The sequence below is a fragment of the Hypanus sabinus genome, chromosome 10 (assembly GCF_030144855.1).
Source record: "Hypanus sabinus isolate sHypSab1 chromosome 10, sHypSab1.hap1, whole genome shotgun sequence".
Lineage (NCBI taxonomy): Eukaryota > Metazoa > Chordata > Chondrichthyes > Myliobatiformes > Dasyatidae > Hypanus > Hypanus sabinus.
Genome location: NC_082715.1, coordinates 38,438,398 through 38,465,945, shown reverse-complemented (window position 1 = coordinate 38,465,945; position 27,548 = coordinate 38,438,398). Strand labels below are relative to the sequence as shown.

The following is a 27,548-nucleotide window of genomic DNA, read 5'->3' as shown; positions in this document are numbered from 1 at the left end:
TTACTTATAGAATTACTAATGTAATTTAAAATAATTTTGGTTAGCTACTCAATAAAATGTTTGTATTATTTACTTTAAAAAGCCAAATAATTCAAAAATATCTAAAATCAAATTTATCCATTGTAATTTTTCATACCATATAACCATATGACAATTACAGGACGGAAACAGGCCATCTCAGCCCTTCTAGTCCATGCCGAACACTTACTCTCATCTAGTCCCACTGACCTGCACTGAGCTCATAACCCTCCTGTCCATATACCTATCCAATTTTTTTTTAGAATGATAAGATCAAACCTGCCTCTATCACTTCTACTGGAAGCTTGTTCCACACAGCTACCACTCTCTGAGTAAAGAATTTCCCCCTCATGTTACCCCTAAACTTTTTCCCTCAACTCTCAAATCATGTCCTCTTGTTTGATTCTCCCCTACTCTCAATGGAAAAAGCCTATCCACATCAACTCTATCTATCCCTCTCATAATTTTAAATACCTCTATCAAGTCCCTCCTCCACCTTCTACACTCCAAATAATAAAGACCTAACTTGTTCAACCTTTCCCTGTAACTTAGGTGCTGAAACCCAGGTAACATTCTAGTAAATCTTCTCTGTACTCTCTCTATTTTGTTGATATCTTTCCTATAATTTGGTGACCAGAACTGTACACAATACTCCAAGTTTGGCCTCACCAATGCCTTGTACAATTTTAATATTACATCCCAATTCCTGTACTCAATGCTCTGATTTATAAAGGCCAGCATACCAAAAGCTTTCTTCACCACTCTATCCACATGAGTTTCCACCTTCAGGGAACTATGCACCATTATTCCCAGATCACTCTGTTCTACTGCATTCCTCAATGCCCTACCATTTACCATGTATGTCCTATTTTGATTATTCCTACCAAAATGTAGCACCTCACACTTATCAACATTAAACTGCATCTGCCATCTTGCAGCCCACTCTTCTAACTGGCCTAAATCTCTCTGCAAGCTTTGAAAACCTACTTCATTATCCACAACGCCACCTATCTGAGTATCATCCGCATAATCACTAATCCAATTTACCACCTCATCATCCAGATCATTAATATATATGACAAACAACATTGGACCCAGTACAGATCCTTGAGGCACACCACTAGTCACCGGCCTCCAACCTGACAAGCAGTTATCCACCACTACTCTCTGGCATCTCCCATCCAGTCACTGTTGAATCCATTTTACTACTTCAATATTAATACCCAACAATTGAACCTTCCTAACTAACCTTCCATGTGGAACCTTGTCAAAGGCCTTACTGTCCATATAGACAATATCCACTGCTCTACCCTCGTCAACTTTCCTAGTAACCTCTTCAAAAAGTTCAATAAGATTTGTCAAACATGACCTTCTACGCACAAATCTACGCACATGTTAACTGTTCCTAATCAGATCCTGTCTATCCAGATAATTATATATACCATCTCTAAGAATACTTTCCATTAATTTACCCACCACTGATGTCAAACGTTTAGTTAGGGAACTTGTGATAAGGGAAATAAGAGCAAAAGTACCATACTGTAATCTTTAACCTATCGCTGTATCTTACAAAAAAGAAAAGTTATGAAAAGAGTTCTCTCAAAATAACCAAAAGTGATGTAAAAGGAGATTGGTGACTATAGTAGCATTCAACATGTCTAATTAGTAGCTGTCAGGAAAGATAGTCCAGATCAGGAAGGGCTGTGTTCCTCATCAACCGATGTCTCCATTCCTCCAACGCCCATTTCATGACAAGTAGCTCCCTATCTCTTATTCCATAATGACATTGTGTAGAGTTGAACTTATGCAAGAAGAAGGCACAACAGTGTGTCTTCCAGTCCAGTCCTCACCAGGAGGGGATGTCCCCTGCACCCATGTCAGATGTGTTCACTACTACCGCAAGAGGTCCAGAGGGGGTTCAGATGGTGGAGAATGAGAGCAGTAGTGAAGCGTCTCTTGAGTTCCTCGAAAGCATCGTTCACAGCAGCAGGCCAGGTTTTCCATGAAGGAGGCTAGAGGAGTGGTGATTTGGCTGTAGTTTCTGATGAAGAAGTCGGGGAAGCCCAAATTGTAGCTGTTTGAGGGAGTGCGGTTGAGGCTGTTCGACGACAATGCACACTTTATCTGGGTTCATGGTTGTGTCTTAGGAGTGAAGGGCCATAGCCCAGGAAGAAACCAACTAAGGTGTAGAATTGGCATTTTTCTAACTTCCAGTACAACTTCCAAACAGTAGTGTTTGAGGAGATGTTAGATGACTGATCAGACATGACAGATGTGGTCTTGGGGGTCCTTGGAGAAGATGAGGATGTTGTCGAGGTAGATGAATACATACCTGTGTAGCATGCTTCAGAAGATTGTGTTGATGATGGCTTGGCAAACGACTGAATTTTTGGAAAGTCTGAAAGACATCACCAAGTATCCATAGTGGCCAATTGATGTTATCCACTCGTCCCCTGGCAGATGCTTGTCAGGTGTATGTGCTCTGTAGATCCAGTCTTATGAACATCTGGGCCTCACAGAGTGTTTCAGATATGCTGTCTATCAAGGGTACCAGTTCTCAGTGCTGATCTTGTTGAGTTAATCAATGCAGGGATGAAGATCCCATCTTTCTTCTTAACAAAGAAGCATCCTGCCGTGCTGGGTGTGATGGTCAAATGTAGCCATTCATGGCTTGACTCTCAGGAGGGGAGAAAGAGGACAGACAACCTCAGGGAGGGGTAGTGACAAGGAAGAGGTTGCTTGCACAGTCATGTGTGGCAGTAGGGTTTGGCCTCCCTTTTACTGAAGGTGAAGGCTAAGACATTGTACTCCTACGCGAGTTTGGTGAAGTCGAGGGCTTCATCCATCTCCACAAATTTTACCAGGGGAAGGGGCGGGGAGTCACCAGAGGTTGCAGGCAGAGGTCAGGCAGTGAATCAGGTGATCGGGCGAAGGGAGGGTCATGAGTGGAGAGCCAGAGGTAACACAAGAGTGCTGGTTGAGTCGAACAGGAAGAATTGGATGGTCTCATGGTGCTACCTGATGTTCATGTGCACAGGCCGCTTGTGTGCTCTGATCATCTCATTCTCCAAGGGATGGCCTTCAATGGTTGAGATAGGTTTAGTAGGGAGTCAAGGCTGCACCCAGTATCCAGTCCAGAAAATGTCCTGCTCCATCAGAATCCATCACATCTTCCTATGCATGTAGAGTTGATGGGGTGTGGAGGAGGACAGAGGGAGAGAAAGTCTCGTGATGGTGCTGGAATGAGGAACTGGGAGGAGCTTACCAGATAGAAGCCCCCCCCCCCCCCCCCCGCAGTGTTGCTGTTTTCCCAGACATGATGTGCACGTGAGGGGCCACAAAGCAAGAGGGAATGAATGCTAACCACAACAGGCAGCAAGGTAACTGTGAGTAACTGGTTGAGGCTGGCTGGTTTGACAAGTGAACAAGGACTGTGGATGAGAGCTCGGTTTAAATAGGCTGCAGGTGAGGAGTTGAAAAAGAAGTGGCAGATGACTCCTGTTAGCTAGTGTGGTGACTGGGAAGTACCTCCCTGTGTAAACCTGACAGTAGCATCAAGAGCAAATAATGGTATGTCCACATGTTAAAATCAGGCACTTAGTAATGAACAGATATCAGGAAGAACTCAAATGGTAAGAGACCAAGCCTGGGAACTACAATATATTGTATAGCCTCATCCAGTGCCCCTGATGCAAAGCTAATTGAAATTATGATTGTAATTTAATTTAATTTTGGTGATTTAATGAAAGGCCTTTTACACAAGAGATCAGCCTTTATACTCTGTGTTCACTGTGGAACTTTTCTGTCATGTTCTGACTGACTGGAAAAGAGAAAAGCAGGCAAGTCATACTGAAAAGGAATTGAATAGATTCCTGGGGGAATATAACTAGCAGGGCTAGCGGGAAAGAGCAGGGAGATGGGACAGAGTGGGTTATCTTACAGTGAGCAACCATGTTCTCAAAGCAGCAGATGGCCTTTTTTTTTACTTTTGCAACAATTCTGAGATCTTTCTTAAAGTCTGTTATGTCCGTAGCCCCCCTCCTTTGTGAGAATCACAAGATCACTGTTGGGTTGGGTCAAGGGGCCCAGGAAATGAGAGAGAGACATGTAAAATGCCTCGTTTCCCCGGCGATGTAAAGCTACGGGACATGGCCATTGTCTCCAGAAGACAAAGTTGTGGATTCAAGACTCTGCTACTTGAACGCCCTCAGGCAAAGTGGGCTGGTTGCGGGAGAGATTGCACACCCCCAACCTGATTGACATCTACGACCCTGCGAGTCAGGATAAAAGAGGGTCTGTAGGAACAGCCCCTCAGACGCACCAGAAGAAATGTTAAGGGACCACGTAACAGCAGGAAGTCATCTGAAGGAGGCCACGTGCGTTCAGTTCCATTGCTGGAATTGGTGGCTGGAACCACGGAAAACGGCTTTTAGCTAACAACGGGGAAACCCACTCCCCTGACTCAATGGATTGGCATCATTAAAGACCTGGGCAAGTTTAAACCGCCTCGCTCTTAAACCCAAAAATGCTACAGCTTGAACGAACTAACAGTGACTGTTATTTTTCCATCAGACAATACATTATCCCCTAGACAATGATAGAGCTATTTCTTATTGGTTATTATTATACCCGCGCTTTAGATTTAGTATTGACGACGTATATTATCTGTATGTTTGCATTAATCTTATTTTTGTGCCCTTTATCAATAAATACTTTTAAAAATAGTACCATCAGACTTCAACGGATCTCTCTATCTTTGCTGGTAAGTGATCCAGTTACGGGATTTCGTAACAAGTCATAGTTGGACACTACTAGACATGTTGGTCACCTCTCCACTTTACCAGATTAGACACACAGAGAAAACAGAAAGTAACTTCCAGAGTTTGAGTTTTTCACTGACTCAGCTGTGTTCATCAATAATCACAGTTGAGTTAAATCTGATTGAACTTTTATTACATAGTTTCTACAAATGTTACTCCGTGTGATTGAATTTATAGAGCAATACCTTAGAATGCCTTTAGAAACACTAATGTTTCATTTAGTAGAATATAACACTTCCACTGTTTTTTTAACTTCAAGAATAGCATTTTCAGATCACGGTTCTCTTGTGATGATTGCTCAGTAGTGTTGATATCAGTGGACCCCTGTGCAACTGTCGGTCTATCACAGGCTGCTGATCTGGATTTCCATGTTTCACTGTATGAGCACAGTCATTGACATTTACTGTCAGTTTCATTGAATATGGATTAGTAGTTTCGCAGTGCACATCTGAAAATTAAAACATTTCCAAATTTTCTCAATCAATGTACAGCAAAGAAATGTGTGTAATCACAATCAGCGTGCAGGTGTGAGTATCGACCAAAACTCATTGATTCCTTCCATCACTCACTAATGGATAGAATCAATGAGTAAAAATTCATGGAAGCATTTGCCTAATTCCATGATTTTGGTCTTTGGACAAACTTCTGCCAAAGATTGTAAATAGCTAAAGTTATCTCATTCAGATTGTACATAACCATTAAATTAGGTTGTCCAACCATTCTTATTACTGAGATCAGAAGCAATTTGGGTGAGTGGATGATTTGTGGTAAAAGAATTTGTTGTAATGGTATTTGGTATCTACAAAGTAAATTGTGATAGAACTGTAGCAAGCTTTCATATGGAAATGTTATTGTCATAACAGGAACTTGAGCTGCACATAGAAGATATAATTCTGCATTTAAAAATCCTTTTCCATTGTTATACAACATTTATTTATAACCTTTTAAATTCAGCAAGTCAAACTGCTTGACAAGTGGAAGCGATATACTGTCACTTTCTCATTACACTGCATTTAAATTGGACAGCCGCACATGACAAGTGATAAAAGTTAATAGTCTACATACGCACACCTGCTGGAAAAGATACTTACTTGAAATGTTTGTAATGATTTCAATTTTCAAGCTTTCATATTCGAGAGCCACTATGCAGTACTCAATGATATAAAGAAGTGACAGTGAAGCATAAGCATGGGTAAAAGTGGCCATGATTCAATTAAAAGTAAATGCAATCATCAATGTTTTTCTAATTTTTTCACCTAGTTACGAAATAAATAAGGAGTAGGTGTTGGCTATTTACTGCTTGTGCTGGGTTCACTTTTCAGTAAAATACTGGATGATTTTCTATCTCATCTTGTGCTATCCTCAAGTATCCTTTCAATTTTGTCCTTAATATATACAATGACAGAACAGCAATAGCTCTCTGGAGTAGTGTAAGCCTGCAATCTCCACTGAAATCAATGAAATGAGGATTCTGCCTCAGTCATATCTGACAAAGGATCTGTCTGGCAATTATCCAGATATTGCTGGGAAGTTCTAACAATCTTTTGCCCAGTGATGGATTTCACATGGAGTCAAATGGGAAAACATGGTGACAAGTGAGGCGTGTAAGTTTGGGACATCAGTTTGAGTGGCAGAGCACCTGTAGTTTTCTTTGGAACTGCTACCCACAGTTAGCAAGTCTCAATTAATAGCAATAGAACATAGATCATTGAACATTACAGCACAGTGCAGGCCTTTCAGCCCATGATGTTGTGCTGACCTTTAACTGACAGTGCAGCCACATAAGACAAAAGCCAACATCCTTGAAAATTAATTTTGTTTCTGCTTCATTCTGAATTTTGATAATTTCTTCTTGCAAGCTCTCTTCCTGCTCTTCCACTTTATAATTAAAAAAGTTAATTGCCCAGTCCAGAATTTCCAAATCGTTCAAATCCTTAAATAGATTCTGAGAATCCTTCTTCAGTGACTGCAGGCATAAGCAAATCACCATCTGTGAAGGAGAGTGCCATACTTTCCATGCAGGGAAACTGTGAAAACATTCTTATATATTTCCATTTTTCCAATACAAGTAGATTTTGCCTGGATTAAGTTGAAATTCTCACCCTGCAGTTTCATATTTACAATGTTCATTTTATCATATAGATCAGCTAGGTATGCCACATGTCCACGTAGCTTAGTCTTGTTTCCCAAACTCTTGCCAACTTTGAGCAAAAATTCAACCACAGTATCAAAAAGATCAAAGGAATGTTTTAAACAGCAGCCTTTTGACAGCCAACGCACTTCAGAGTGAAGAGCGAGAGTTCAAACTGATCGCCATTATCTTGTTATAAATGGTGAAATATTTTGCTATTTAATGGACGAGTTTTTAATTTTGCTGATAGCAGATATTGCAAGAGTCATGCTTGAAAAAGTCGTTGGTTGAGGTTTTTGGCTGCAAGATGTTGATAATGAATTGTACAATGGATTGCAAATAGACTTGGAATTTCTTTTTTCATAAATGCCACTAAACCAGTATGGTGACCTTTCATATATGGCGTTCCATCTGTTGCACAACAAATCATGTTCCCAATCGGAATACTTACATCCTCAATATACATTTTGAACTTGTTATAGATTTATTCTTTCATGATGTTTGTTTTTAGCTTTTTACGAAAGAGAATCTCTTCATTGACTTTCCCATTTTTGATAAACTGTACATATGCTATTAGCAATGCCTCATTGTCATACTTAGTGGACTCATTCAGTTGTATCCCAATTTCTGTTTTTTGTAGCTCTGTTCATAGTTTATACTCAATGTCTTCACTCATTTCGTCAACACGATGAGCTACGGAGTTATTACTGAGAGGAATTGATTTTTAAAACACTGGTATCCATTATATGCACTTCTGATACAACAGGCATTATTAATCTTTCACCAATTATATGAGATTTTCCACTCTTTACTATAATTTTGCAAATGTTATCAGAAGCAATCAGACCACTGTCAAGGTCATTTTTCTCTTTCTTGCCAAATGACTTGAGTATGCAAAGCTTTTCAAATGCTTTTTTTCATCTTCTAGGATGGAGTAATATCATAAGTAGCCTTTTCGGGCTATCTTTTACGGAAGTGTTCCTACAATCTTGGTGGTTTCATGGCTTCATTAAACAATACAGTATTACAAGTAAGACACATGGGGGTTCATTGATCTGGAGGGAACGGAATAAAACCATACTCCAGTTATGTAACTTTGTATTGACGCTCTCTTTGTAGTTTCATTTTCTTTAGCAGGATTAGAATTCACAGTCCACAGCTTCACCACTTTCAGACTCACAGATATCACATAGTACGTATTTATCCATCACTAACAGGGCTAAATTAAAATAAAAAAATTAACACAAACTGTGACTGCTTATTGGATGTTGGCGATGGCAGTAAGTTGACACGTCGGTCAGGTCTTGAGCCTCAAATTAGGGATGCTGCTTACCCCCCCTCCCCCGATGACTTCTATTTCCCTTAATGCCTGCTTGGGACACATAGCCACCTCTGTTGGGAATCACTGATCTAAACCTTCCCTCCTAACATAGCCCTCTATTTTCTATCCTCCACCAGCCCATCTAAGAGTTTCTTAAATGCCCCTAGTGTATCTGCCTCTACCAGCATTTCTGGCAAAGTATTCCACACACCCACCTATCCCTGTGTAAAACAACTTACCTCTGACATCTCTCCTATACTTCCCTCCAATAACCTCAAAATTATGCCTTCTTTTGTTAGATATTTCCTCCCTTGGAAAAATTCTCTGGCTATCCATTCAATCGAAGCTTCTTACCATTTGGTACATCTTCATCAGGTCAAATAACCTATCAAGTCTATCAAGGAAAGCTTTATGTTCTATTACCATGAGTCAAAAAGAAGATTTTAGATTTCAATCTATAACTGATGTCAAACAACAGACCTATATATTCCTAATTTCTAGTTTCATCTCTTCTCTTTTACTCATTTGCTATTTTTGAAAATGTCGAGACTATTCTGTAACATTGAGAATGCTAGAGGATCAAAGTCACTGCATCCCTTTTGTCTGTTGGCATCTCTTGAAGTTCGGTCAATAGCTGGCTAGGTCCAGGGAATTTATTAGACTGATTAAGTTCTCCAAATTTTGTTTTTTTATCAATACAAATTTCTTTAAGTTCCTCCTCTTATGACTCTTGATTTCCTGATATTTTTAGATATTTTCTTGTGGCTTCTGTCACAAATTATTCGTTAGGCATCTTTGTCATTTCTGTGTTCCTTATTAAAATTTCTTCAGTAGGGGAATCTCAATTACTTTTGCTAATCACTTCCTTTTTACTTACTTATAGAATTACTAATGTAATTTAAAATAATTTTGGTTAGCTACTCAATAAAATGTTTGTATTATTTACTTTAAAAAGCCAAATAATTCAAAAATATCTAAAATCAAATTTATCCATTGTAATTTTTCATACCATATAACCATATGACAATTACAGGACGGAAACAGGCCATCTCAGCCCTTCTAGTCCATGCCGAACACTTACTCTCATCTAGTCCCACTGACCTGCACTGAGCTCATAACCCTCCTGTCCATATACCTATCCAATTTTTTTTTAGAATGATAAGATCAAACCTGCCTCTATCACTTCTACTGGAAGCTTGTTCCACACAGCTACCACTCTCTGAGTAAAGAATTTCCCCCTCATGTTACCCCTAAACTTTTTCCCTCAACTCTCAAATCATGTCCTCTTGTTTGATTCTCCCCTACTCTCAATGGAAAAAGCCTATCCACATCAACTCTATCTATCCCCCTCATAATTTTAAATACCTCTATCAAGTCCCCCCTCAGCCTTCTATGCTCCAAAGAATATAGACCTAACTTGTTCAACCTTTCTCTGTAACTTGGGTGCTGAAACCCAGGTAACATTCTAGTAAATCTTCACCGTACTCTCTCTATTTTGTTGACATCTTTCCTATAATTCGGTGACTAGAAGTGGACACAATACTCCAAATTTGGCCTCACCAATGCCTTGTACAATTTTAACATTACATCCCAACTCCTATACTCAATGCTCTGATTTATAAAGGCCAGCATACCAAAAGCTTTCTTCGCCACTCTATCCACATCAGATTCCATCTTCAGGGAACTATGCACCATTATTCCTAGATCACTCTGTTCTACTGCATTCCTCAATGCCCTACCATTTACCATGTATGTCCTATTTTGATTATTCCTACCAAAATGTAGCACCTCACACTTATCAGCATTAAACCCCATCTGTCATCTTTCATCTCACTCTTCTAACTGGCCTAATTCCCTCTTCAAGCTTTGAAAACCTACTTCATTATCCACAACGCCACCTAAATATCATCTGCATACTTACTAATCCAATTTACCACCCCATCATCCAGATCATTAATGTATATGACAAACAACATTGGACCCAGTACAGATCCCTGAAGCACACCACTAGTCACCGGCCTCCAACCTGACAAACAGTTATCCACCACTACTCTCTGGCATCTCCCATCTAGCCACTGTTGAATCCATTTCACTACTTCAATATTAATACCTAATGATTGAACCTTCCTAACTAACCTTCCGTGTGGGACCTTGTCAAAGGCCTTACTGAAGTCTATATAGACAACATCCACTGCTTTACATCTCTAGACAACATATAGACAACATCCACTGCTTTACATCTCTAGACAACATATAGACAACGTCCACTGCTTTACATTTCTAGACAACATATAGACAACATCCACTGCATATGTTTGAACGATTATGGACTGGTCTTCTAAATTGTTAAGATTTTTAAAATGCTTTTAAATTTGAGAAGAATTGTTTTTCCATCAAAAAGATCAACCTTTCAGTAGTTACATTGTCATTGCATTGATTGAGCAGCATTCAGAATATGTCAAACATAACTTCAAAATAGTTCAAAGTGTGATTACAATATTTAGACTATAAACCACAATTAACTTCATGAAAAACATGTTCTCAATCTTGTCTTGTATGATAGTTTTACAAAACAACTGAAAATTGCTTAAAAGTGGTAAATAGCATGAATTTGAGTTATTTCAAGATTCCTCAGGGTATGATTCAGCAATCAAAATTATTAAGCCTGCATGTGGGGTACAAGATTATCCTCTGTTCCATAAAGCAACCGTCCAATATACAAGTTGAACTCTGCTCCTCAGATTTGATTCTATTGACAAATTCTACCTCATGCAAGATGGAACCTATATTAAGAAGAAAGAAACTTGGTCATATCCGGATTAATTTTGATGGTTAAATATTCATAATTGTATTGATGAAATAAATTTTGCTCGAAATATATCATTTTATAATAATAAATGAAAGCATCATTTAAAGAAACACCATTCCTTCAGCTTCATGTGGTCTGTGGAAGGCCAAGCTTGTTTTAATTTGGATCAGTTTGTGATTAAGTGATTAAGTGTGCAGGCAAGATTAACAAGGGCATTGCCTGGACTGGAGATCTTGAGTATAAGGAGCAATTGGTTAGACTCAAAGTGAAGTAAAGGAAACTGAGATGGTGAACTTAGTGGTTTATAAAATCATGAAGAGCATGGGTAGTCAGTCCTTTTCCCAGGGTAGGGGAATCTAAACCAAAAGACAGTGGACTAAGGTGACGGGGGAAAGATTTAAGTAGATCTTAGGGGAAGTTTTTCACGCAGAGGGTGGTTCATATCTGGAATGAGTTGCCAGAGGATCTGGTGGAGGAAGGTACAAATACAATACTTAACAGACATCTGAATGCTTCGGGCAATATACTTGAATTTCAACTGTACAGGAAAGGGTTTGAGGGACAGGAAAACCTTTGGATCAAATACAGGGAAATGGGATTAATTTAGATAGGCATCTAGGTTGGTATGGACAAGTTCAGTCAAAGGGCCTGATAGTGTGCTGTGTAACTCTATGTCTACAACAGTGACGTCTTGCACTTCCATATCACCTTTGATGCAAAAAGCCACTGCAATGTGATTCAAAACCAATCTCAAATTCTGCAGTGTATTGTTCATTAATATAATTGCATCCATCTGGAGGTTTCATATGCCATAAAATTTTCCCTTCAGGTTTTTAAAAAATAAAATCATACCATTATTTGATGCAATCTATCGTCCTCACCACAAATTTTCTTTCAAGAACAATGAATCACAATGGGGCTTTTGTATCAACAAAACTGAACATATGCTGTTCCTCCAAGTGCAAGTTCTTCACGTTTAGATTTTGACAGTGACCATGGATAGGCTGCTCTCAACAGGCCAAGCACGGTCAACAGAGCACAAGTTCAGGTTGATCGAGAAACGATGCTAGAGATAATTGGTAGGTGGATAGGAAAATGGACAAATGCGAAGTTGTGTTATTGGTTAAAAGGTAGGAAGCAGAAAATGATAAAAGTGATGACATTACAAGTTATAGAAAAGTGATGTAAATAAGAAAACAGAAGAATAACTTGTCTAGGTTGAAAAGGTTGCAATAGCTTTGAAATGTTTTAATAATAATCAAATACAGATTTCATAATTCAACTATATACTAATTTACTGACAGGAAGATCAAGAAAATTCATCTGAAGCCTTTTCACTGGATCATCACAGTTGAATGTAATTATTGCTATGGGAAATACTCAATAAAATAAGAAACTCAATGTTTCTGTTGCTGAGATGAGCAACTCTGATCATCCCTCACTGCAGATTATTCACAAGGTGCAATTCTTTGATTATATTCAAATTGTCAGAACTTCTCAAACATTGAAATACAATTTATACCATTGTATTCAGAAACATGAGCACTTACAGAATCATTTGTAATAAATATCGTTTGCATTAATCAAATTGCTAATTTAATATTGACATTTCTGCTTTTTTTAGTTTTTGCCTCAAAATAATGCCATTCCTGCTTCATTCCTTCTGCATCCTTAAATCATCCCACTTGTGGTTTCAAGACCCTGTGTAAGACATGATTTGCTATATCTGTCAGGAAATGTGGAGGAAGCCTGACCCAAGAGCAAAGCAGTGGAGACGATTTAGCAGTTTATGAGACCTCACTAAGGAACTACAAAATAACAAGGCATGAGGGGCCGCAAAACAAGCGAGAATGGATACTAAACACAGCAGACAACAAGGTAGGCTACCAGCAACAGATTGGATTGATGAGTGAACAAGGATTGAGGATGAGAGTTGGGTTTAAACAGGCTGCAGGTAATGAGGTGCAAATGGTGGCAGGGACTCCTGTTAGCTAGATGGAGACTGGGGCTACATCCACACTAGACCGGATAATTTTGAAAACACCAGTTTCGCGTAAAAATGATAGGCGTCCACACTATGCATTTTTGAAAATATCTCTATCCACATTAAAATGGAGATTTTGGCGAAACTCCTCATCCTGTGCATGCACAGGACCCATTTACTGAAAACAAGTGACGTGTTTGGTGTCGAATCTCACTGTAAAAGTGTGCGTTTGTGTAGTTACAGACTAGAAAAACTTAAAATGATGGACAGCTGTTGGCTCTCGCGCAGGAGAACTTAGAAGTAAAAAAAAGCAAATACTGGAGTGTATGGACCGAGTTCACGGACAGATTGATCTGGCTGAGGACGAACATTGAAAAACTGACTAACTCTGTTGCATTAAGAAAGCACCTTGTTAAATAGATAAATGTTTCAATGTCTGCATCAATGTTATCTTGTATTTCCATACAATGTTACATTAGGCTGTTACACATCTATTGTCAGAGAAGTACTTGCATAAATAGGTAAACCACCTTCATACGAGCAAGGACAGAAAACAGGGAAAAGTGAGTACAGTATACTTATTTATTGAGTAAGTTATGGGTCAAAGTATTTGGTGAGTACATTTCTAACTCTTTTGGCTTCAATCTCATTGCTGTCTGCTCTGAAATTGTTAGGGGTTGCATTCAAGAAAACAATAAAATAGCGTGCTGCTGTCTGATAGCATTTTCAGATTTCTCCGGTTACCCCATCCACACTGAACTGCCCGAGTGGTGTTTTCAAAAATCCCCTCCCTAGAAAGTGTTTCTGAAAAGCTCTGGTTTCGGGGGACGAAAATGGTGTTTTAGTGTGGACGGAGGGTAAAAACGAAGAGAAAAAGCTTCGGTTATGGATTTATCTGGTCTAGCGTGGATGTAGCCTGGGAGTAGCATGCATGTGCAGGCCTGACATGAACTCCACCCTCCCTTCCCCACCCTTAGCCAACTCCCAATGGCTCAAGACAGTCTGGATAAGTCTGGCAGAACTCCTAGGTGAGTGATAGATCCAAGTTGTATCTGGACAGCACGCAAGATCACTCCTTGGTCTGCAGCTTTCCCAGTCAACCAGGTACTGCACCCTCCATCCATGACAATGTGATTCCATCATCTGGTGAACCATACACCACCTTCCATCCTCCTGGGTTCTGGAGGCACAGCATCAGGTGGGTTGCGTGGCCCATGTACAATAGGCTTGAGGCAGGACAGTTGGCAAGTAGGTGTGACCCAGAGGGATGTTGGAGACATTAAGTGACTGAATTGATGAGATGGGTAACCTTGAAGGGAAAACTCAACCAGGGTGAGAGGTGCACTGGGCCAAATCTCATGTGGAAGCCAGACATGTCCCCAGGTTGAAGTTGACTAGCTGGGCACTGATCGTGGTAGGCCTGGCAGCTGTAGGCACTTTTGGAAGTTAGGATAGCCCTTGCCGTTTTGCAAGCATTCCAGGAGTGGCGAAGCAGGACCCTAGTGGTGGGACTTCCACCGTTAGCTCCTCTGTGGGCAACAAAATGAGCTGGTAGCCATAAAGCAGCTCAAAGGGTGGCATACCCTTTGACCTGGGGACCGTGTCTGGCTATCCACAAGAGATCTACTCCAGCTGCAGCGGACAGCTCGGCCCAGAGTAGATACTACTTCCACGTGGATGGTTTCAAGGTAGTGCAGCATCACAGAAACATCTCCACTTGCTGACTGGCTCTTTCTGACTGCCGACTGGCCTTCAGTTGATAACCAGAGGATAAACTCACTGAGGCAAAGTTCACCAGAGGTGGGAGATGAATTGTGGGCCCCTGTCCAACACAACGTCTTGGGGGAATGTGGAAAACCTGTGATGAAATCCATGGTGCTGTAGGACCACAAATGTAGAGGGACCGGCAGGGGCCACAGGAGACCAGAGGGCCACTAGTTGGAGGAATGAGACTGGGCACATGGAAATCGGCAATGACAAATTGACATACGTCAGAGATCATGGTGAGCCACCAGAACTGGCACCACAGAAAATCCAGAGTTTGTCATGTGCCTGGATGGCTGGAGAAGGGTGAGGACTGTGCCCGCTGGAGTGCATCAGAGCGCATGGCCACTGGCACATGCATGTGTCTGTCAGGTGTGTTAGTCGGAGTGGGCACATGCTGTATGGCATGGTGGATCTGGTTCTCAAAGTCCCAGAGAATTATAGAGAGGAACTGGGAGGATGGAATGAATGGTATAGCTCGACCTCCAGTTCAGCTGAGTCGAACTGTCATGACAGGGTGCCCGCCTTAGTGCTTTTGGAGCTGGATTGGTAGCAGAAGTTGAATTGCTCAAAGAAGAGGACCCAACGAGCCTGATGTAGGTTGACCTGGTGAGTCTGCTGTATGGATTTGAGGTTCCGGTGGTCAGTCCAGACCAGGAAGGGTTTGGTGTTTCCAATCAGCCAATGTCTCCATTCCACCAAGGCCCATTTCATAGAGAGTAGCTTACTGACCCCTACTCTAGAATGTCACTGTGTGAAGTTGAACTTGCATGAGAAGAAGGCACAAGGGTGTGTCTCATCGTCCGGTCTTAGCTGGGACAGGATAACCCAGGTTCCCATATCAAATGCATTGATCTCTAGCACAAAAGGTCCAGAAGGGTTCAATGGCAGGGAATGGGAGCAGTGGTGATGCATCTCTTGGGCTCCTCAGAAGTGTGGTTCAAGGCAGAAGACCAGGCTATCCGTGAAGTAGGTGTTCTGGTGAGAATAGTAGAATCTGGCTGTAGTTTCCAATGAAATGGCAGTAGAAGTTGGAAATGTTTAAGAAGTGCTGTGGCTGTTTGAGGGAGTGAGTCATTCAACGATGACACAGTCTTTCTCTGGGTCTGTGGTTATGCCTTGGGGTGAAAGGTTGCAACTCAAGAAGGAAATAACTAGGGTGTGGAACTGGCATTTTTCTAACTTGTAGTACAATTGGTTTTCAAGGAGATGCTGAAGGGCTGACTGGAAATGATAGATGTGGTCTTGGGATCCTTGGAAAAAATGAACATGTTGTCAAGGTGGACAAACACTTACCTGTGTAGCATGACTTGGAGAAACTCATTGATGAATGCTTGGAAAATGGCTGGACTGTTGGAAAGTCTGAAAGGCATCACCAAGAATTCATAATGGCCAGCAGGGGTTATAAATGTCAACTTCCATTCATCCCCCTGGCAGATGCAGGTTAGATCCAGGTTGGTGAAGATCTGGACCCCACAGAGTGTTTCGAATGCACTATCCCTCAAGGGGAGAGAGTAGCAGTTCTTGCTGGTGACCTTGCTGAGTTCACAATAGTCATTCTTTCTTCTTGACAAAGGCATTCCCTGCACCAGCTGGAGACTGCGATGGTCGAATGAAGCAGTGCTTAGTGCTTTGGCAATATAGCCATTTATGGTTTTGGTCTCAGGAAGGAACTCAGGTTCTGGCTGATGATCTGGAGGGTCATTCCATAAGACGTCAATTATGAGGTCCAGAGCGATGAGGCTTTTGAGTTGGGGGTACCTCCTGGCTGAACAACTTGTCTTTCAACTGCTCCAAGAGGCTGCGATGGTATCAATCCAGCAGCACTTTCAAATTCCACCCACACTCTGCAGTAAAGGTCTGGAATTCCATGTGTAACCCAGCACTGAGCGCAAGCAGGCTAAGTATCCAATCCACTTCCCTGCTTTCACTTCCTGGGTGGTCAAATACCCTGGGTACCTCACAGTGAATTCCTCATATCTATTGCAAATGATGGTTTCACTGTCCCAGTTAGTGGTGGCCCAGCTCTGAGCTCAGTCCACAGAACACAGAGACAGCTGGAGCTTACAGCGTAAGTCGCACTGGGATAGAAAGTTACGGCATTGGGTTGGGGGGGTCTGTTGAAGCATTGAGGCACCGGAACCCAGGGCTCAGAGGGAGGATGGTGACTGTGGTGGGGTTGCTGTATTGAGACAGAAACTTGGAAGAGAGTGGCGAGCAGATACTCAATGGTTTCCTGCTGCTTTTGGATTGTGCTCATGGCAATGGATGACTTCCTTTAAGGGAGCTGGTCATTTGATGATACACTCATCCAGTCTGGAAATGCGAGGAGGCTTGACCCAAAAGCAGAGTAGTGGAGTTGATTTATCAGTAAATTATACTTTACTAATAATCTGCAAGCAAGAAAAGGCCACAAAACAAGAGAGAATGGATACTAAACACAACAGGCAACAAGGTAACTGAAGACTAGGAGCAACAACAGGTAGTCAGAGACTTTTTCCCAGGGCTGAAATGGTTGCCACAAGAGGACACAGGTTTAAGGTGCTTGGAAGTAGGTACAGAGGTGATGTCGGGGGTAAGTTTTTCACTCAGAGAGTGGTGAGTGCGTGGAATGGTCTGTTGGCAAAGGAAGAGGAGGCGGATACGATAGGGTCTTTTGGATAGGTACATGGAGCTTAGAAAAATAGAGGGCTAAGGGGAAGTCTAGTAATTTCTAAGGTAGGGACATGTTCGGCACAACTTTGTGGGCCGAAGGGCCTGTATTGTGCTGTAGGTTTTCTATGTTTTCTAACAGGTGATCAGGCATGTGATTCCTGCCTGTGGGATGGAGACTCAGAGGGGCCTGTATTTGCAGGCCTGACTCCATTATCATTAAGACTTGATTTTCTAAAGTAATATAATTGCATTACAATTTCAACCTTCAGGCAAACCAAGGGCTTTGAATTTCATCAGATCTCAGAGAGTATACAAGGGGGAGCACCTCTGATTGTGGTTTAATAACACACTTCTGTCTGCTACAACTGCACTGTAATAATAAAGAAAATCTCTCACATGCCCAGAGTTTACAATTGATGAAACATAATTTCATTGAAAACTGGAAAATTCCCATGGAACTTCAAGGACAATATTCATTTTATTCTAGAGCTCCCAGCAAGAAATCTTAGACCAAATTGTGGAAGTATTAATTTTGATTTGTGTAACATTATTTCATAAATTACTAAGAAATTAAGTTATCTAATCCACTTTCCCCTTAAACTCCCTAGTATTAACTTATCCACCAGTTTATTTTATAAATTAAATTGTATATAATTCCCTTAGTATATGTGGAATCTAGTTTGCAGATCATTGGGAGCCAGTATTTCAGTGCTTAGAACCAGTGTCACTGCTAGCATACTATACCTTGGAGTGCACTGTCAGTCTATGCTAGTTTCAGCATGCAGCCCACTGAAGCTTCTTCTCAACTTCATCCCAATCATTCAATCTTCAACAACTAAAAGAACATAGGGAGCAGTCCAAGGAAGCCTCACCACTACCATTGTCATCGTGAAACTATACGCTACCCTGACCTAGAATATCATTGCTTCTAAGTAACTAATAGTATGGGAAAATCTTGAACACTTGGACTGAAGAGTTTAAAGAAGAAAGTCCATGACCACTTTAGAACCAAAACAAATTAAAACTCCTTATTAGTGTTATTTTCAGTGACACTGTATTTCCCCAGATTCAGATTCAGGTGAGGAAGTGCAGACAGGAAAATGGCCAGGTTTTCTTTAAATATGCTGAGCAGATTAAAATGTTATCATTTGGATGTAATTTTAACTTTAGCTCAATATTTAAAAAGATTAGTCTTAGTAGACACATAAGACATTGCAGATGCTGTAACCTGGAGGGAAAAACTAAGTGCTGGAGGTCTCAGTTGGTAAAACAGCATCTGTGAAAGGAAAGGACTGGTTGATAATTCAGGTCGAATTTCTGCATTGGGGTTGTAATACTGGATTCCAAGCAACACCCTGATAATTGATTCCTAACATGCTGTAGGGTCTTGACTCAAAACATTGACCATTCTTTCCTCCATAGGGTAGTCTTAGTAGACTCTGTTTTTTTCCCCTAAACTTTCCCCATGAGTGCAGAAAGACACAGGACCTACACCTCAATATCTTAATGCACGGGAAAGTTAGAATGTGAAAATTAGAACATTGTAAAAGAAAAGATTTGCATGTTTCTCAAGTGGGATTTTGACAACTTAACCAGTATGTTGATAGCAATGCAGAATTGGACCTTCAGAGTTTGCCATTACCTAAATATCAAAGACCAGGTTCTAAATCAAGGAAACAAATCAATCCTTAAATTTGAGGGAACATAACTCTAATTTGTGTATTTTTTTCTTGTAACTTAACCTTTAAAGTCCATATATTGTTATAATTAATCTTCCTCATCCTACCAAGACAAGTATGTCCTTTTAAAATATGGTGCTTGCAAGTGTTGTTAATTAAGCCATGGAACTCTAACTAGCTCTGAAATTGCCTTCACCTATAAAGGCTGGTATTTAGACTTTCTGAAAAGAAGAGATTCCAGAGCAACACACAAAAATTGCTGGAGGAACTCAGCTGGTCAGGCAGCATCTATAAAAGTGAATAAACAGTGGATGTTTCTGGCCAAGGCCCAAACTTTCGGATTATTTTCTGTACCTGGCCATGTCACTTTCGTGGTCAATATATATGAATCCATAACTCTTCTTAATCTCCAGTGTTCTATAAAAGTATCAAGAACAAGTTTCCATCGAACTCAATATATAAGTTTGCTGATGACACCACAATTGTAGGCTGTATCTTGGGTAATGATGAATTGGAGTACAGAGAGGAAATTAAGAACCTGGTGGTATGGTGTAAAGATAATAACCTATCCCATAAGGTCAGCAAGACAGAAGAATTGGTTGTTGACTTCAGAAGGAGTAGCGGACCACACGACCCCATCTACATCGGCAGTGCGCAGGTGGAACAGGTCAAAAGCTTTAAGTTCCTCAGTGTGAATATCATAAATGACCTGACTTGGTCTAACCAAGCAGAGTCCACTGCCAAGAAGGCCTACCAGCGCCTTTACTTCCTGAGAAAGCTGAAGAAATTTGGCCTGTCCCCTAAAACCTTCACTAATTTTTATAGATGCACCGTAGAAAGCATTCTTCTAGGGTGCATCACAACCTGGTATGGAAATTGTCCTGTCCAAGACCAGAAGAAGCTGCTGAAGACCGTGAACACATCACACAAACCAATCTTCCATCCTTGGACTCTCATTACACCACACGCTGTCGGAGCAGGGTTGCCAGGATAATCAAAGACATGACCCACCTAGCCAATGCACTTTTTGTCCCTCTTCCCTCCAGGAGAAGGTTCAGGAGCTTGAAGATTCGTATGGCCAGATTTGGGAACAGCTTCTTTCCAACTATGATAAGACTGCTGAATGGATCCTGACCTGGATCTGCGCCGTGCCTTCCAAATATCTGGACCTGACTTGCACTACCTTACTTTCCCTTTTCTATTTTCTAATTATGATTTATAATTTTAATTTTTATTATATTTACTTTGATTTGTACTCCAGGGAGCACGAAGTGCAGAATCAAATATCGCTGTGATGATTGTACGCTAAAGTATCAATTGTTTGGTGACAAAAAAATAAAGTAGACTAACAAGAGCAGAGGAAGGCTATAGCAATTTGAACCTGTTCCACTGGGCAACTATTTCATTGCTGACCCCATGCCTCATCCTCTTACTTTTTTTGTGTGCCCAAGAAATCTATCACTCTGCTTTGAATAAACTCAAATATTGTGCACCCTTAGCTTTCTGAGATAAAGAGTCCGAAGATTTATTATGTTCTACACAAAGACAGAAGAAATCTCTCTTGGCAAGTACCATCTTAATTTCTCTTTGAATCCTGAGTGTCTTCGTGGGCAGGTCTTGGGGTGTGTACACTGAATCTGATCAACTTGTGATCTGGCACTGTAAGCTGAAATCACACCATGGCCGCTGGAGAATTTAAATTCAGCTTATGGGATAAAAACTAGAACAAATAGCTGATAACATTATTGAATTATTTAATTTATTATTTTGGATGTGGATATTGCAAGTAAAGCCAACACTTACTGGCCAGGCTTCATTGCTTTTGATACGAAGATGATGAGCTGCCTTCTTGAAAGCCTGCAATACTCCTACAGAGCAGGTGGAGAGTAACTTCTTGGAATTTGGTCCAGTGACCATATAGGCAGATATTAATTGTAGAGTAAGGGATACTTTATGAATTGATGTGTTATTCATTTTTGCCATAGTACCTCATGAATGCCCAGTTTGGAGTTGCCAGACTTGTAAGCTTATCATTTTTATCACTATTGTAGAACCTCTCTGTGCAATGGAGAAGGTCCTCAATGTGAAAGTGGGGCTTTGTCGTCACATCAGCATGTGATTGCTTTTACCGATCATGGGCAAATACTGCATATGTACCATGGGTATATTAGAATGGATGAAATATTGCTTGACTCTTCCCACAGAATCAGCCTAGCTGCCACTCTCCTCAGAACATCATATTGGTCAATGTACAATACTGTGCAAATGTCTCAGATGCATATATATAATTAGAGTGCTTAATACTTTAGCACATTACAGTACTGTATTTGTCAATGTGGAATGGACAGCAAGTTTGCAAATCTGGTGGGAGCACAAGATGTTGGAAATAGCAAGGACGGAGTGCTGCAGCATGGGTTGTGAGACAGGTGACAGAAAAGGACTGCCAGGGGCAGGGATGGCCAGGGTGCAGAAGCATCCAGCCCTGAGACTCTTGTCATTTGATTTCAAACAATTGGTTTATTTGTCCAAAAGACCATAAGACATAGGAGCAGAATTAGCCCATTCAGCCCATCGAGTCCGCTCTGCCATTTCATCATAGCTGATCTCGGATCCCACTAAACCCCACACACCTGGCTTCTTGCCATATTCTTTGATGCTCAGACTGATCAGGAAACAATCAACTTCTGCCTTAAATACATTCACGGACTTGGTCTCCACCACAGTCTGCAGCAGAGCATTCCACAGATTTACTACTCTCTGACTAAAAAAAATCTTCTTTAACTCTCTTCTAAAGGGTCACTCCTCAATTTTGAGACTTGTGTTCTTTAGTTCTGGATATCCCCACCATAGGAAACATCCTCTCCACATCCACCTTATCTAGTCCTTTCAACATTCAGTAGGTTTCAATGAGATCTCCAAGCATTCTTCTAAATTGCCATAGGTACAGGCCCAAAGCTGCCAAACACTCCTCCATACGTTAACCTCTTCACTCCTGGAATCATCTTCATGAACCTCCTCTGACTCTCTCCAATGACAACACATCCCTTCTGAGATAAAGGGCCCAAAACTGCTGATAATACTCTAAGTACGGCCTGACTAGTGTCCTATAAAGGCTCATCCTTATCTCCTTGGTTTTATATTCTATTCCCCTTGAAATAAATGCCAACATTGCATTTGCTTTCTTTACCACAGGCTCAACTTGTGAATTAACCTTCTAGGAGCTTTGCACGAGAACTCCTAAGTCCCTCTGCACCTCTGATGTTTGAAACTTCTCCCCATTTAGATAATAGTCCACTCTATTGTTCCTCTTACCAAAATGCATTTCCCAACACTGTATTCCATCTGCCACTTTTTTGCCCATTAATCCAATTTGTCTAAATCCTGCTGCAATTGCATTGCTTCCTCAGTATCCATAGACCTATCTTTGTATTGTCTTCAGCTTTGCCAAAAAACCAACAATTCCATTATCTAAATCATTGACAAACAACATGAAATATAGTGGTCTCAATACTGACCCCTGAAGAACACCACTAGTCAACCAGAAAAAGCCCCCTTTATTCCCACTCGCTACCTCCTGCCTGTCAGCCATTCTTCTATCCATGCCAGATCTTTCCTGGGGAGGGAAGTTCAAGGGGGATATTAGAGGAAGGTTTTTCACTCAGAGAGTGGTTGGTGCGTGGAATGCACTGCCTGAGTCAGTGGTGGAGGCAGATACACTAGTGAAGTTTAAGAGACTGTTAGACAGGTATATGGAGGAATTTAAGGTGAGGGATTATATGGGAGGCAGGGTTTGAGGGTTGGCACAACATTGTGGGCCGAAGGGCCTGTAATGTGCTGTACTATTCTATGTTCTATGTTCTAATCAGTCTCATGTGAGGCACCTTATCAAATGCCTTCTGAAAATCTAAATAAATGACATTCATTACCTCTCCTTTGTCTACCCTGCTTGTTACTTCCTTGAAGAATTCTATCAGATTTGTCAGGCAAGATTTTTCTTTACAGAAACCATGCTGACTTTTACTTATTTTATCATTAGTCTCCAAGTACTCCGAAACCTCATCCTTAATAATGGACTCCAACGCATTCCCAACCACTGAGGCTATGCTAACCTCTTTACAATTTCCTCTCTTCTCTCTTCTTAAAGAGTGGAGTGACATTTGCAATTTTCCATTCCTCTGAGATCATGCTATGATCAAGTGATTTTTACAACATAAGAACATCGGAGCAGATGTAGGTCACCTGGCCTGTCAAACCTGTTCTGCCATGCAATAAGATCATGGCTGATCTGACCATGGATTCATTTCCACCTACTGCCTTTTCCCCATAACCCTTAATTCCCCTACTATGCAAAAGTCTATCCAGCCTTGTCTTAAGTATACTTACTGAGGTAGCCTCTACTGCTTCATTGAGCAGAGAATACCACAGATTCACCACTCTTTGGGAAAGCAGTTCCTCCTTATCTCCACCCTAAATTTACTCCCCCAATTATTGAATGATCATGACCAATGTATTCCTTATCAACTATGTTTGCCTTGTCCTGTTGTTTGAGAACAACTTCTTCTTTGGGACATATCTATCCTGTGCCTTGTGAAACCATTCCCAGAATCTTTGGTCACCTCTGTTCTGCTGTCATCCACCTCCAATCCATATGGGCAAACTCCTCTCTCATGCCTCTGTAATTTCCTTTATTCCATTGTGATACTGATAGATGTGACTTTGCTTCCCCCCCTCAAATTGCAGTATACATTCAATCATAATATGATCACTGCCTCCTAAGCATTCCTTATTAAGCTTTGGGTTATCATTTGGGTTATTACACAACACCTGATCTAAGATTGCCTTTTTCCTAGTAGGCCTGAGCACAAGATGCTCTAAAAAGCCATTCAACAAATTCCCTCTCTTGCGATCTTACACCAACCTGATTTTCTCAATCCCTTTGCATATTGAAGTCCCCCATTACAGTTGTGCCATTACCCTTATTACATGCCCTTTTCAGATCTCATTGCAATCTCAACCCCATATTTCAGCTACTATTTAGAGGCCTATATAAGATTCCCATAATGGATTTTTTACCCTTGCAGTTTCTTAACTCAACCCACAAAGATTCAACATCCTCTGACCTTATGTCATCTCTTTCTAAAGTTGTAATTCCATCTCTTATCAACAGAGCCTTTGATTTTAAACTCCTAACTATGACCTTCTATGACTCAGTGATGCCCACATCATACTGACCAATCTCAAATTGCGGCACAAGTTTGTTCACTTTATTCCAAATGATACGTGCATTTAAATTCAGCACCTTCAGTCCTGCATTCTTCACCCTTTTGAATTTTGCCACTGTGGTACAATTTAACTCTTTGTTCTATCTGCAGTTGTACCCATTCATTGGCTTGTCTTTCCTTACATTCACATTGCATATTACATCATCTAATTGTATACCTGCAAACTCATCCTCTGCTCTGTCATACTGGCTTCCATCTCTCTGCCATCGTTGTTTAAGTGACTCCCAACAGTTCTAGCTAACCTGCCTACAAGAATATTGGTCCCCCTCGGATTCAAATGCAACCTGTCACTTTTGTACAGGTCACACCTGCTCCAGAAGAGGTCCAAATGATCCAGAATATGAATTCCTGTCTCCTGCTCCAATCCTTCAGCCATGCATTTATCCGCCACCTCATTCTAATCCTATCCTCACTGTCGCGTGGCACAAGCAGCAATCCCAAGATTATTGCCCTTGATACCCTACTTCTCAGCTTCCTTCCTAACTCCCTGTATTCTGTTTTCAGGACCTCCTCCCTTTTTCCACCTATGTCATTGGTACCAATATGTACCACAACTTCTGGCTGCTCACTCTCCTTTCTAGGATATTGTAGACGTGTTCAGAAACATCTCGGACCCTGGCACCTGGGAGCCAAACTACCATCTGTGTTTCCATTTTGCATTCACAGAATCACCTTTCTGTTTCCCTGACTACAGTGTCCCCTATTTGTGCTGCCACCCTCTTCAGTTTCCTGCACTTCTGAGCCACAGGGCCAAACTCAGTGCCAGAAGCATGGCCACTGTTGCTTCCCCCAGGTAGGTCCTCCCCCTGCCCCCACCAACCAACGGCACTTAAAATGGTGTTCTTAATGTTGAGTGGAATGGCCACAGGGCTGCTCTCCATTTTCGTTGCATTCTCCCTTCCCTCTCCTGACAGTCATCCATTTATCTGTCACCTGTAGCCTTGGGGTGACTACCTCCCTGTAGCTCCTGTTTATTGCCTGTTCACTTTCTCAAACAAGCCGAAGGTCATCGAGCTGCAGCTCCAGTTTCTTAGTATGTTCTCTAAGGAGCCACATCTCAATGCACCTCATGCAGATGTGGCTATTGGGGAGGCTGGGAATCTCCTGAAAATCCCACATCTGACACCCAGAACAGAACACTGGCTCTGCAGACATACTCCCTATTCTCTCAAGAGTTAAATGAGGAGAAAAGAAATAAGAAATAAGGAATGAGCTTACCTATTTACCTTGCCTCCACCTGTTCTCATCAAAGCCTTGTTGAGCCAAAACCTTACTACCCTGACTCAGACTACCCCAATGATGTCCGCCTCCACAATGACTGCTCTGCTAGGTGATACCTCTCTTTTATAGAGATGGGTTTTTAAAGGTCTTCGCTGGATCTGCACAGGAAAGCTTCCATAGCATCTGCGTAGTACTCCAATCGAGTACTGCTGTTACAGAATGGCAGAACATTACTGTTCATTACAGAATGTCTCTCTGGTCTTTCCTGCTCCCTCCCCTCTCCCTGCACCCTTCCCATTCTCAGTCCACGGTAGAGAATCAGGTTTAACATTATTCACATATGTCATGAAATTTGTTTTTTTTGCAGCAGCAGCAGCAGTACTGTGTAAATATTTAAAATTACTACAGTACTGTGCAAAAGACTTAGGCACCTTATATCTATGTGCCTAAGATTTTTGCACAGTACTGTAGTCAATACTAAGTCATTGCTGGTGATGGACATTGAAGTTTTGCTTCCAGAGCAGAACTTGTGGTAGAGAATTCTATAGGTTCATATCCCTTGAGTGAAGAAGTACATTCCGATTTCAAATGGCATAGCCGATATTCTAAGGCTGAGATTCTTGGATTTTTGTCTCTTCAGCCAATGAAAACCTCCTCCTTGTATCCAATCAATAAGAATTTTGAAGCTTAAGTGAGGTTTAGGCCTAAGTGACCCAATCTCTTCTGATACCTTAGCCCTGCTACCCCGGGAATCACCCTGATAAGCCTTTGTTGCACTCCCTCCATAAGATAAGGAAACTAAAGCTACACACTAAATTACTGATGGAATCAGTATTGCTGCAACAAGGCATCCTTTCTCCTGTATTCAGATCTTCTGACAGTGAAGACCAACATATCATTTACTTTCTTATCACTGCTGCACTGAATTTTTGCACATAATGACTGTTCTGCAAAGACATCAATGGCAGCTTCCGTTTTCCTAAATTAGGATCATTTTGGTAAAATTCTGTCTCTGTTTTTAGAACTAAAGTGAATAACTTCATTTTTTTCCATGTTAATCTGCAAATCCTAAGAATTTGCCCACTTCCTCGGTTTATCTGGATCACGATGGAGCCTTGGCATCTTCCTCACAACCTACATTCCACCCCACCAACCCAATATAGTGTTATTTGTATCTGTAAACAATTAGGAACCAAACATTGATCCCTGTGGCACCCCTCTACTATATTCTTCTTTCCTTAAAGTTGTAATGCTTAGTCAACAGCTTCTCTTCTTGTAAGCTGCAACGTGATGTGGAAAGATCACAGGAAGTTAGTTTCAGGACAGTCTTTCAAAGGTAAAGATACTGCAGCACCTGAGGGATGTTCAGTGTGTCTAATGGATGGAGGCCTGCCAGAAAATGAGGAATGGTCAGGGTAGGGACAACCTAGGAACCTAGAGTGAACACTTTCAGGAATACAGATAGCATCCTTGCTAAACACTCAAAGTGGCACCTGGGACCAGTGGAATAGAGCTAAAATGCAATCCAGCTGCAGGTGGGAAAGTATCTGGGCTAAAGGCCAAAAAGGCAAAGGGGAGAAATGGTGTACGACTTGTCTCTTTGATGAAAGGACAAATTCTGTGGAAGTTATAATAGCATGGGATTTCTGCAAGCAAAATTGATTTTTAACTTGAACTCGGAATTAAGGATGCCAATGCAAGATTAAATCTTTGGCAAAATGCTTTGTACCTTAATTACAGCATATCCTCTTGCTTAGAGCAGCATTTAGGAATTCTTTTGATAAAGTCCCTTGATTCATTTATTGATATCACTAAGATGACTAACAGCTGGGAGCTGCCCAAGAAGGCAGCATCTTGTTCTGGA

At 41.1% G+C, this 27,548-nt stretch overlaps 1 long non-coding RNA gene across 2 annotated transcripts in view; it reads left to right on the top strand.

Annotated features, from left to right (window-relative positions):
• LOC132400594 (uncharacterized) overlaps positions 1 to 27,548 on the top strand; it is a 153,554-nt gene that overhangs the window by 83,861 nt on the left and 42,145 nt on the right. The window contains exon 3 of one of the 2 annotated variants that reach the window (XR_009514302.1): positions 12,833 to 12,977. The exons of the other annotated variant lie outside the window; for it this stretch is intronic. This is a non-coding gene — a long non-coding RNA (uncharacterized LOC132400594). The remainder of the gene's footprint in view (positions 1 to 12,832; positions 12,978 to 27,548) is intronic. 2 annotated transcript variants of the gene reach the window in all.